This window comes from Canis lupus, chromosome 5, assembly GCF_048164855.1.
Source record: "Canis lupus baileyi chromosome 5, mCanLup2.hap1, whole genome shotgun sequence".
NCBI lineage: Eukaryota > Metazoa > Chordata > Mammalia > Carnivora > Canidae > Canis > Canis lupus.
In genome coordinates, this window is record NC_132842.1 from 70,841,292 (window position 1) to 70,853,221 (window position 11,930).

The 11,930-nt window shown below is 54.8% G+C and overlaps 1 long non-coding RNA gene across 1 annotated transcript; it reads left to right on the forward strand.

Moving 5' to 3' along the window:
* The first annotated feature begins 4,100 nt into the window (after nucleotides 1-4,100).
* On the forward strand, nucleotides 4,101-11,425 carry LOC140634047 (uncharacterized). The gene is made up of 4 exons (XR_012031604.1): nucleotides 4,101-4,631; nucleotides 5,138-5,186; nucleotides 8,814-9,203; nucleotides 10,410-11,425. It is a non-coding gene; the product is annotated as an uncharacterized lncRNA (long non-coding RNA).
* Nucleotides 11,426-11,930: the final 505 nt, after the last annotated feature.

The following is an 11,930-nucleotide window of genomic DNA, read 5'->3' on the forward strand; positions in this document are numbered from 1 at the left end:
CGCCAAGTAAAAACTATAAACCTTAGGCATCAACCTTACCTCTCTCCTAAGCACAACTGTTACCAACTTCTCTACAAATAAACCTTGGCGCTTTTTTTTTATTTAAAGATTTTATTTATTTGAGAGAGAGAGAGAGAGAATGGGGGTGGGGAGGGCAGAGGGAGAAGCAGACTCCCTGCTGAGCAAGGAGCCTGACGTGGGGCTTGATCCCATGGACCCTGAGATCATGACCTAAGCCCAAGGCGGACGCTTCACTGACTGAGCCACCCAGGCGCCCCAAACCTCGGCTTTTCTTTTAAATCTCAGGAAAATAGTGCCTTTTCCTCCCTCCCGTTATTTCCAATGGAAAGTTGATGACATGCCCACTCACCAGAGAGAGAGAGAGAGAGAGAGACGCCCCGAAATTTCTCCTGTATCTTGTGAACGAGATCCAGCGAGCAGGGAGGCTTCTGTTCGAAGCATCAAGTGCAGCCCTTCATGGTAGGAAGGCATTAACCTTGGTCAAATGGAAGACTGACTCTAAGCTCCTCTTCTCCAGGACTCTCCAATCTCTTAATGTTTCATATTCTTGGTCCCCAAACAGAAAACATTCTGCAACCCCTCTGGTCCTTACCCAGAGATACAGTTTGCACTCTCCGTGGTGATGATTTTATTCCAGGCGAGATGTTACCGTAGCAACCAACTTACCAACTCACTCAATTAACCCGTTTCCTCTCTGTAATCAATACTCATTAGCACCGAAATTACTTCTTCGCTTTGCCTCGCATTTTTAACCACTCATTCAGGTCCATCTGTCTCGTAAAGGTAACAGTTTTTTCTCCCCATGAACATAGAAACTCACCTGAACCCAAGAGAGCCCCACTCCCTGGGGTCTCTGAGGCTATCATCCTAACACAGCTCGGCCAAGAAGTACTGGCTGGTGATCTCAGCGGCGTTGGCAGCAGGGACCCCATGGTAGCTTCTGGAGTTCCACTGGGTCACTGGGGCCTCGCCCACAGGAAAACTGGCAAGAAGGAAGATGGCCTCTGCCATTTAAAATCAGAGAGACAGCTCCTGCCCACACACGAAGCTCCTGGGAGGCTCCAAGGGAGAAATACTATTAGGTGATGATTATTGTAGATACGGTTGGAGGACAGAGAGCAAAAAATTACTAAAACCCAAAACAGTCTCTACTACTTCCCACTCTGGTTCTATGGTAGGGCATGGGATTGTGGTGGTTTGTCCATATCCTGGGGAGATAAAATACTAGATCATGCCCTTGGCTGTGCAGAGCCCAGTGGGAGAAGGGGACAGTGGTCATTGGGATGCCTCTGCCAGCTTTCTTGTCCTGCTCTGCACAAGGTACCTGGGGCAGATGATTCTTCTGGGAGCAGGGATGCTAGAAGGTCTCCAGAGGCAGGTCAGAGAGGAGAGTGAACTTGATCTAATCTAACATAGTAGGGCAATGGAATTTTGAGGTGCAGTCCTAAGGAAGGGGGAGCCCTGACACCTGGGCAGCAGAGTCACAGCAGGAGAGATGCTGAGCAACATGGCAGGTAGAGACTTCGGGAAAGGCTGCAGGCACACAGGGTCGCGTGTGAGTGGTGTTGGGGGCATGGGGAAGGGATGCCAGAAAAGGGGCCAGCTGGCATCCGCGCATCTGTGCACTGGGATGCCGACAGGAGCAGCCCTGCTTGGCAGCAAGATGACCCACAAGTGGAAGCAATTAATCCATTAAAAGCATTGTTCTAGGAGGGGGATACGGGCACCAGATGAAGAAGCCCAAGCCCTGTTCCCAAGGGGCTCACATTCTAGAGGCAGAGGCAGAGGCAGATAACGGTCCCAGAAATAAATGAATAAGCATTTCAGGTATGCTGAGGGCTGTGAAGAAAATAAATCAGAGACACGGGGAGGGTGGCACCTATAATGGTGGGAGGTGGAGAGGGATCTCTCAGAGGAGCTGATGCTGGAGCTGAGAGCTGAAGGATCAGCTGCTGAGGAGTCAGGAAAGAATGTTCCAGAAAGAAGAAAGAACAATTGCCGCAAGCTGCCCCCGGGCTCCAGAAACCGCTGCCCGCCCTGGCCCTGGCCGTGCATTCCTTTTCTCAACCATTTAGCCAGAAATGAACATTTCTGCCTACCCACCTGACTCCAGTCCCTCCCAAGGCCTGCGACTTCTGACACACATCCTGTTAAATTTCCAGGCCTTAAAAACTTCATCGGCAATACTACTACTCCTACTCCTCCTCCTCATGCCAACACCACGATGTGATACCATTTTTCATCTTGGACACTTGGGAGATTAAAAAAAAAAAAAAACTGGTGGGGATCCAGCAAAAACATGTCTTATATGTTGCAAGTGGGACAGCAAAACGGCAGCCCTTTTGAAAGCAACTTGAAAATATTTAGCAAAAGCCATAAAAACGTTTGTACCTCTAGAACCAATAACCTTCTCTGAGGATAGTCTCAGGAAATAACGTAAAGCGTGGCAGAGGTCTGTGCACAAAGATGCTCAGCTGAACGTTATTTGCAAGAATGTAAAGCTTCATGTGCAATATCGAGAGAAAGGTTATGGTGAAGGTCAATCCGTGGGATGTGGAGCAGCCGTCGGAGCCGATACAGTGAGACAGCGATGGTCTTTGTAGTCAGATGAATCTCAGTTCAGATCTTGCTGCTGCCAGTTACCGCTGTGTGACCTTGTGTCAGTCCTTTAACCTCGCTGGGCCTCTCAGTTTGCTCATCGATAGACTAGGAATATCATTTGTCTGCTTTTTTTTGCTTTTTTTATGAGCTGAGAAGAGTCATTTCCAGGAGAAGCTGATGAGCCCTCCAGGCAGCCCATACCCTGCCAGCTGGTGCTCAGCAGGCACTGTCGCACCCGTCTGGGGACAGTTGTTCAAGCACTTGTACTTGCAGGATCTCACTCAATCCTGACAACTTTAGGACTATCATTCCCATTTTGCAGATGAAGAAATGGAGACTGGGAGAGCTGAACAGACTGAATTGACTTCCAGCAGTTAAGAGGGATGATCAGGGCGGGTCCTCAGGGATTCTGAGGCTGTTGGCTCTCTCCTTCCTCTTTTGTGAACTCCTACTCATCCTTCAAGACCCAGTACAGGGATCCCTGGGTGGCGCAGCGGTATGGCGCCTGCCTTTGGCCCAGGGCGCGATCCTGGAGACCAGGGATCGAATCCCACATCGGGCTCCCGGTGCATGGTGCCTGCTTCTCCCTCTGCCTGTGTTTCTGCCTCTCTCTCTCTCTCTCTCTGTGTGTGACTATCATTAAAAAAAAAAAAAAAAAGACCCATACAGATACCACTTATTCTAGGGGTGGGGGTGGGGGGCTCCTGATACCGCTGCTTGCGCTCCATGGTTCCCTCCACAGGTCTCAGCCCAGGGTGGCAAGAACCGGCCTTTGGTATCAAGTTTAGCTCCAGGTTCAAAGCCCACTTTTACCGAGAAAACTATTCCGGTCATATCCGGGTCGTCTCTACTTCTCGGATTTAATGGGCAAAAGATGGGAGAGCTCATTAACTTTCTTTGATGCTCAGGGAGGTGGCGAGGTTTAAAATGACAGCTGCTCTCCTTCTCCGGCGTGGAGGAAACTTCCAGAAAATGGATGCCCGCCATTTACTAGTGCATGACCTTGGGCCTCAGTTTCCTGGCCGTAGCTGATGGTCCTGCGGGGGCTGGGGGGGCGGGGGGGACTGTCCCAGTTAAAGCGCGGAGCCTGCTCGCTGCACCGGGAAGCGAGGCGCAAACGTGGGCTGCCACCTCCGTCCATCTCCAGATCTCATGACCCGCCGGTGCCCCGGGAGGGGCTGCAGCCGAGCTCACGGCGCACCGGCCCCGCGGTGGGGGCGCGTCACCGTCACCGGGAGGGGAGGTGACCTCGGAGCGCAGGAGCGGGGACGCGCCGAGGCCGGCGGGGAGGCCAGGGCTCCCGGTCCCCCACCCCGCGCGCAGCCGGCCCTGCCACTAAGGCATCGCGCTCCCTGGGAGCCCGGGGACCCCTCGGGGACCCATCGGGCGACAGCTTCCCCTCGGCGGAGCGGCCCCCGGGCGCGAGCGGGGTGGGAGGCGCGTCCCCCTGCCCCGCCCACCTCCGAGTCCCCGGATCGAGGGGCGCGCGCAGGAGGGGGCGGGGAGGCGCCCAGCTCGGATGGCGGGGTCCGCGCGCTCCAGGACCCGGTCCGACTGGAGGCCCGCCTCGCTCCCCGCCTGCCCTGGGGCTGAGGTCGGCCAGCCCGGGTTCTTTTTTTTTTTTCCCACAAAGATTTTATTTATTTATTCATGAGAAACAGAGAGAGAGAGACACAGGCAGAGGGAGGAGCAGGCTCCATGCGGGGAGCGGGACGTGGGACTCGATCCTGGGTCTCCAGGACCACGCCGTGGGCTGCAGGCAGGTGCAGCTAAACCGCTGAGCCACCCAGGCTGCCCCCAGCCCAGGTTCTCATCCCGGCCCAGCCTCTTACTAGCAGTGCGTCCTTGAGGAGGGCGTCTAAACGACTCGTGCCTTAGTTTCCCCCTGGGTTAATCGTAGCACCCTCGTTAGTACAAGTGCAGCTCAGGACATGTGCACAGTGAGTGCTCAGTGAGTGCTGGCTATTGTCACTTGGAGTGGCACCTTGATGCATTCGGTGACCTCAAGGGTAAGCGCTATTTGGGCAGCGTTTTGGGGGAAGGTGCTAGGTTTCCTGCAGAAAACACTAACTTGAGCCTCTGCTCTGTCATTTACTCACACCGGAGCCTGGGCAGGCATTTCAGCTTCTGCAGCCTCAGCTTCCTCATCTGTAAAGGGGCGGGGGGGGGGGGGTCCATCTAGATGATGATTATGCAGATTATCACTTAAACATCAGGTCCCATTGGGGAGCCAAGTGTGCAGTCAGCTGCTGTGACCTGGGTGGGTGATCCTCACGGTGCCCCCAGGCCAGCGCAGGAAATGGGCAGCTTGTTGCAGCTCAAGTCTCTGTGGTTCCCTGTGGCTTCTGCCAGCCAAGGACGCCTTATCTCAGTGTGCTCTGTGAGCTGCAGTGGTGGGCGGGGTCTGGGGAGGTGTCCAGAGGTGGGGGGAGGGGGAGAGGGGGCTGTGGTTAGGAACTGGGCAGAGGGCAGTGGGACCTGGATTGTCATCTGTGCTCTGCCCCCTCTTGCCTAGGTGGCCTTGGACGGTCCCTGCATTGAATCTGGACTTCCTCATCTGTAAGGTGGGTGCCACCAGGCAGTTGTGAGGACCCAATAGGGTGGCGGGTGCAGAGCATCTGGCACAGAGGTGCTTACTAACCAGCGCTTCTGTAGGGTCCTGTTAGTGTTTACACGCTCACTCAGTTGCCCACTACCAGCTGATGCCGCAGATATGTTGTGCTCTGGAATGTGGACTCATCGGTCATGTAAGGGAGTGCACAAGCGCACATGTAAACCACGAATGGCAAGTGTTAGGCCAGAGCTCCGAGAGCACAGTTAGAGGAGGTGGCCACCCCGAATGGTCAGGGATGGAGGGGCACGAAGGATGCCCCAAATTAGAGGACAGGATGTCTTTGTTTTTTGTTTTTAGATTTATTTATTTATTTATTTATTTATTTGAGAGAGAGAGAGAGAGAGAGAGAAGGGGTAGATGGAGAGAAAGAATCCCAAGCTGACTTCTTGCTGAGCACAGAGGTGGGTGCAGCCCTGGGATCACAACCTGAGCTGAAACCCAAGAGTCGGATGCGAAACCACCTGAGCCACCCAGGGTTCCCTGGAGGACAGGGTTTCTTAGCTGAGGCCCCCTGTAGAAACCACGAAGAGCTAATGACGGACAAGGGGACTAGATGAGGGTGGGAGGACAGGCTCGGGCAAAGGTGTGGGGGGTGAACCATCATAAGCTGTAGGAAGCATTGCTGGGAGTTCAGAATGGTAGGAGCAGGGGCAGGCTGGTGGGGGGTGGGGGGGGGACCGGGCTCATGGTGAACGGCCTGATGCCAAGCATGGATTTTGCCTCCGGGAGCCTTGGAAAGCTGAGGGCTGAGACAGGATCAGTGGCCCTGTCAGCACAGACAGTACCACTCAGTCCTTGCCAAGACAGCGACATGCCCGGCATCTGACGGGTTTTATTTAATAACCCCCAAGACGACCCTCTGTCCTAGGTAGGCCCTATGATGATCCCCATTTGAGGCACAGAGAGGTTAAGGAAGTGGCCCCAGGTCACATAGCCATTAAAGGCTAAGCTAGGACACGAAGCTGGCTGGCCAGCTCCAGCATCCAAGCACCACCCCCCTCCCTGTGGATCAGCTCTGAGCACCAGCCTGTGCAGGGCCGACTCTGACAATTCCAGGGTCATGCTTCTCTCTCCTCTGCGCCTGCCCATTCCTGCTCTGGGCTCTTGCTCCGAGGCTGATGGACAGTGCGGCTTTAATGCAGGGCCCTTGGCTGCCCAGCTGTGGAGAAGGAGAGCAATTTGTCTGCAATCCCATAAGCCAGTGAGTGACTCAGTATGCTGGCAGCCCCCTCCCCCCCCAGCCTCAACTCTGGTCCCGGCTGACAGGAGTCATGGTCACCCCAGTCCCTTGCCCTGTCTCAGTCTCTCCTTCCTGTAAGGGGTCTTGGGGCCTGAGAGTGTGAACACTGCTCCTCCATCACCTAGAGCCTCCCCTCCCCTTCCTTCCCTCCATCTCAGCTCAGGCGTGGCCCCTCAGGCTTTGCCCCCCATCCTGTCCATGCACCATCCTCCCAGACCCTGCGGCCACCTGGATCCTTCTTCTCAAAGACCAGTTGGATCTAGTCTTTCCCTGCCCCCTGCTGCCCCAGGAGAGGGTCCCAGTTCCCCAGACAGGCCAACACGGCTCTTTACCAGCACCTCCCACCCCCCTTTCCAGCTCCGTGTCCCCAAACTTCCCCAGACACAACCAACTTTTCAGTAAACGTCTCCTTGTGCCTCCAAGAGCCTCTGAGCCTCTGAAACTGCTGTTCTCTCTGCCAGGAATGCCCTTCCTCTTTTATCCTCCTGGTGAAATCCTACTTATCCCTCAAATGGCACCTCCTCTGGGCAGCCTTCCCTGACTTCCCCAGGCAGGACTAGTTGCTCCTTTTCCAGTGTGCCCCCATCACCTTGTGTGGCCGGGAATTCCCAGTGATCCTATTGTTTGAAGATTAGTTGATTAGCAGCCCCTTCTCTCCCAGACTTTGAACATTGCCCAATAATATCCGAACAGCTGCCACCACTAAGCTCTTACTATGTGCCAGGTATGGTGCTAAGACTTTGCCTGCATGATTTCCACTTCTCTTGACCACCCTGGAGGCAGGGGCCACATTCATCCCCATTTTATAGATGGTGAGTGGAAACACACGGGTGAGGTGACTTGCTCAAGGTCATATGCCCTTAAGTCATATGCCCTCTGCCAGTCTCTCTGCAGAGTTAGAGTCTTAACCAGCCCTCTCTGCGGCCTCGTTCTTCCCAGCACAGAGCCCGGCATGGATCAGCTATGCACAGAGGCTTGCTGAATGAGGGAGTGAATAAATAAATAGGAGGTTTCCCATGGCTAGCTAGGTCTCTAGATTGGCCTTAGGAGGTTCAAGGGAAGGGAGCTAGCACAGATACACACCTGAGTGTGCCAGGGAATACCCTTGGCCGCCCTGGGATCCTGATACTATTAACATCATTTCACAGATGGAAAAAACAGAGCTCTTCAAAGGCCTTCCCAAGCCCAGAGGGGATGGTGGCAGAGAGTCAGGATCTCCGTGATTCAGGGAGTGTTTAGGACAAGGATCTGGGGACCCCTCTGCTTCTGGAGAGGGGGAAGGTGCTCCTTTCGGCTTCATCAGAGCTCCCATCCTTGGAGGAGAATCCTAGAAAATCAAAGTGAAGCCAGGGCTTGGGGTCGTGGCCTTGATTCTCGTTGTGAGGGGTGTGAGCAGGGTCGTCACATTTTCCGGATGACAAATGAGCTGAGGCATGGCCAGAGAGGCCACGGGGAGGACGGGAGAAAGTGAGTTTAAGTAACAGTTAAGAGCTGGGGTGTGCAAACAGACAGCCCTGGGCTGGAATTCCACCCCCTGTGCTATCTCTTTGCTGTGTGTCCTCGGGCATCATTTAACCTTCCTGAATCTCTTTCCTCTTCTGTAAAATGGGGATGACATCTTCATGTTGGGTTTTGGTGAGGATCACAAATGTTGCGTCCAAAGTGCTGGGCAGCCCGGGTGGCTCAGTGGTTTAGCGCCGCCTTCAGCCTGGGGCTCGACCCTGGAGACCCCAGATGGAGTCCCATGTCGGGCTCCCTGCATGGAGCCTGCTTCTTCCTCTGCCTGTGTCTCTGCTTCTCTCTCTGTGTGTCTCTCATGAATAAATAAATAAAATATTAAAAAGAAAAACAACAAAGTGCTCAGCATGTGATAAGCACTTTGTAAATTTAGCTGTTATTAGTGGGGATCAGAATTAGGTTCTCCAGAATTTGGGTTAGGTTGAGAGTCAGGATAGGGTTATGCAAAACTAGGACCTGGGCTGCCAGCCTGCTCAGGAGGGGTGGGGCTGCATGCATTTGTCTGCTCCTAGGGCCCACACAGAGGACCCTGCTGGGGGGTCAGGAGGAGGGTGAGCTCAGAGTTGAGATGTTTGAGTAACAGTACGATGAAAAGTAAACGGATTTGAGTTCAAATCCTGCTTCTTCCACTGATGTGCTTGGGTGACTTGGGCAATGTACTTGGCTGTCTTGAAACTTCAGTGTACCCCTCTGTAAAATGGGGGCATTAGTACCTGCCCCAAAGGGGTTTGGTAAGTTTAATAAGATCATCACACCGGGTACAAGTGTCTACCCAAGTGTCAATAAGTGTTTTAGTTTTTAAAATGCTTTCCTCCCCAGAGGTTTTCCTTGCCGTGTTACTTGCTTTTGGAGAACGGCGGCTGGGCTGCTTGGAGCAGCTCTCCCCATCCATCTACCAACGCGTTGCGGTACCTGTTCGGGGCCAGGCCTGTAACTGGCACCGTGGAGCCATTGAAGCATCTGGGAGAGGCGGTTGTCCAGGGGAGAGAGGACCGCGCTGCAGCTGTGCAGAGCTCCAGGAAAACTAAGTGGGGAGGGGGACTAGTCAGCTCTGCTTCCAGGATCCTTCGGCGCCCACCTCCACCCGCTCCCGGAGCCCACCTCCTGTCTACGAGGCTTGCGCGTCCCCTGCTGGCCTTCCCTCTGGCACTGCACCTGCGGCTCTGGAGACTCCGGCCACTGGGGCTGGCGACCAAATGTCCATAAAAGGTGGAGTATCCAAACTGGGAGGACCCTCAGAGATCATCCACCCACGCCTTACCGATGAGACAGGAGGCCCTGTGTGGGGCAGGGAGCTGGCACAGTGCAGGAATTCGGGGCCCTGGATCAGAGACGGGGCCCTGTCAATGCCTGGGGCTGGGAGGTGAGCTGCTCTCCAGGGAGGGTCCTCCCAGCCCAGCTCTGGCTTGTAGGTGGGGACTGGGGGTGATCATTGGTGGAGAGCAGGGGGGTTTCATATTTTCAGCCCCTCGCCCCATCCGGCTGACTCAGTCTTTGGGTTTCTTGTTTTGTTTTGGAGCAGCAGAGTCACTGCAACCTGATAGCTAGGAAATGGGAACTCAGGGGTGTGTGTGTGTGTGTGTGAGAGAGAGAGAGAGAGAGAGAGAGAGAGAGAGAGAGAGAGAGTGACGTTGGTGTCCATCAGCAGGTGCCTTGTGCTGGTGACATCACCATATTTTAAACTGGTTTCCCCACCCCCAAGTCCCCAGGAGCTGCTGCCACTGTCTTGCCCTTGATTCTCTAGCATAAAGTGGGGGTGGTGGGGGGGGAGGGGACATGAAAGCAGGAAAGATTCTTGCCTTTAGAGCTAGGTTTACCGGTAGCTTCTGACTGCCCCTTACACCCTCCCCAGGGCTTCTTCCTGGCTGGGCTGCTGTATATGCGTGTATGTGCACATGTGTGCACATGTGTGTATATGGCGTGTGTGTGTGTGTGTGTGCTGTGCATGTCCGTGCCCATGGGCTGAAAGCCTGGTGTTACCAGGGACGGGGCCATTAGAGCCTTATTGTCCCAGGAAGAGGTTTGTGTGGGCTGGAGAATGGTCCCTTTCCTGTTCTGATCACATGAAGACTGGGGGTCTGTGGTGTGTCCCCTGGTAGAGGGAACCGGGTGACAGTCTGGCTTAGCCTAGTTTAGGGGTCAGATGGGAGTTCCAGGCCTCCACCCATCTCCCCCAGTAGGATGGCTTCAGGCAAGTCCCTGCCTCACTTGGGACCTCAGTGTTGACCCCTGACAGATAGGGTCAGTGAGCTGTAGCTCACAGCTGTAGCTGTAGGTGCCTGGGGAGGATGACATGAGGTATCGCGGTAGAGGTCTGGGTGCACGCCCTAGGGAAGAGTGGAGGGTACTATTATTATTTTCTCTTTCTTTCTTTCTTTCTTTCTTTCTTTCTTTCTTTCTTTCTTTCTTTCAAAGAGAGAGAGAGAGCGAGGCAGAGACACAGGCAGAGGGAGAAGCAGGCTCCATGCAGGGAGCCCGACGCGGGACTTGATCCCGGGACTCCAGGATCAGGCCCTGGGCTGAAGGCAGGTGCTAAACCGCTGAGCCACCCGGGCTGCCCCGAGAGAGAACCTCAAGCAGACTCCCCGCTGAGCATGGAGCCTGACAGGGGGCTCGACCCTATGACCCTGATCCTATGATCATGACCTGAGCCGAAAACCAAGAGTCAGATGCTTAACTGACTGAGCCACCCAGGCGGCATGGGTACTACTATTTTTAATTGGGTGCTCTGCTGCTCGGTAATGGGACCCTCACCCAGCTTTCTGACTTCACTTCCTCTTCACCTTTCTCCTCACTCTGCGGCGGCCGCGCTGGCCTTCCTCCTGTGTCTGGAAGTCACCAGCCTTAGTCCAACTGGGAGCCTTTGCGGCGACTCTGCCTCCTGTTCAGTTGCCACATGGCTGGGTCCTTCCCAGCTTCAGGTTCCCATGTAATGTCACCTCCCTGGGGGCAGGGTGCCCCCTGTGTCCCCTCGACACACTCAACAACGCTCTCCTGGCTTTCCCCCGGCACCTACTGCTGCCAGGGCCTGAGTGCCGCTTCATTGTTGCCCCTCTCCTGCCTCTCAGGCTGAGCTGGGCACCTGTCCGTTTGGTGCCGTAGGCCCAGTGTCTGCCGCAGTGCAGTGCCCAGGGCACAGGAGGTCCTCAGTCATTATCTGGTGCATGGAGACCACTGGTGTTTGGAGCCAGACAGTCCTACCTTGAGCTTGAGTTAGAATTCCAAATCCTGGGGTCACCTGGGTGGCTCAGTTGGTGAAGTGTCTGCCTTTGGCTCAGGTCATGATCTCAGGGTCCTGAGATTAAACCCCCTCATCAGGGTCCCCGCTCAGCAGGGAGTCTGCTTCTCCCTCTCCCCATGCCCCGCCCCCACCGCTTGTGTACTCTTTCTCTTTCAAATAAATCAATAAAATCTTAAAAAAAAGAACTCCAAATCCTGGCTCCATCACTGGCTATGTGAATCTCATCAGCCCTCTGTCAGGTGGGGCTAAGAACAGTCGTGTTGGCTGCCACTGGTCAAGCAGTTGCTGTGTGCCGGGTGCTGCCCTGTGATCCCTGCTTCTTTATTTTGCCCTCACAATCACCCTATTATTATCCCATTTTACAGATGAAGAAACTGAGGCTCAGAGGAGTAAGTCATGGGCCTGGTGATGATCTTGGCTCTCAGGTAAGGGCTGTAGGTGCAGGAACTTTCGGAACACAGCCAGTTTCTCCCCTTGGCATCTCATCGGTGCTCCGGGAGGACCTAGGATCTGGCACCTGAGTTCTCCTTCCAGCTCTGCCACTGACTTGCTGGGTGACTCCAGGTGGGTCCCCTCCCTAGAGCCCTGAGCCACGAAGTGCCATCTCTGGTGCCACAGGGCTGGGTGGAGCAGGGCAGGCAGTTGGAACTGGCTCTGGCTGGTAGTCACCAGGTGGGGATGCAGACCGGGGTTGC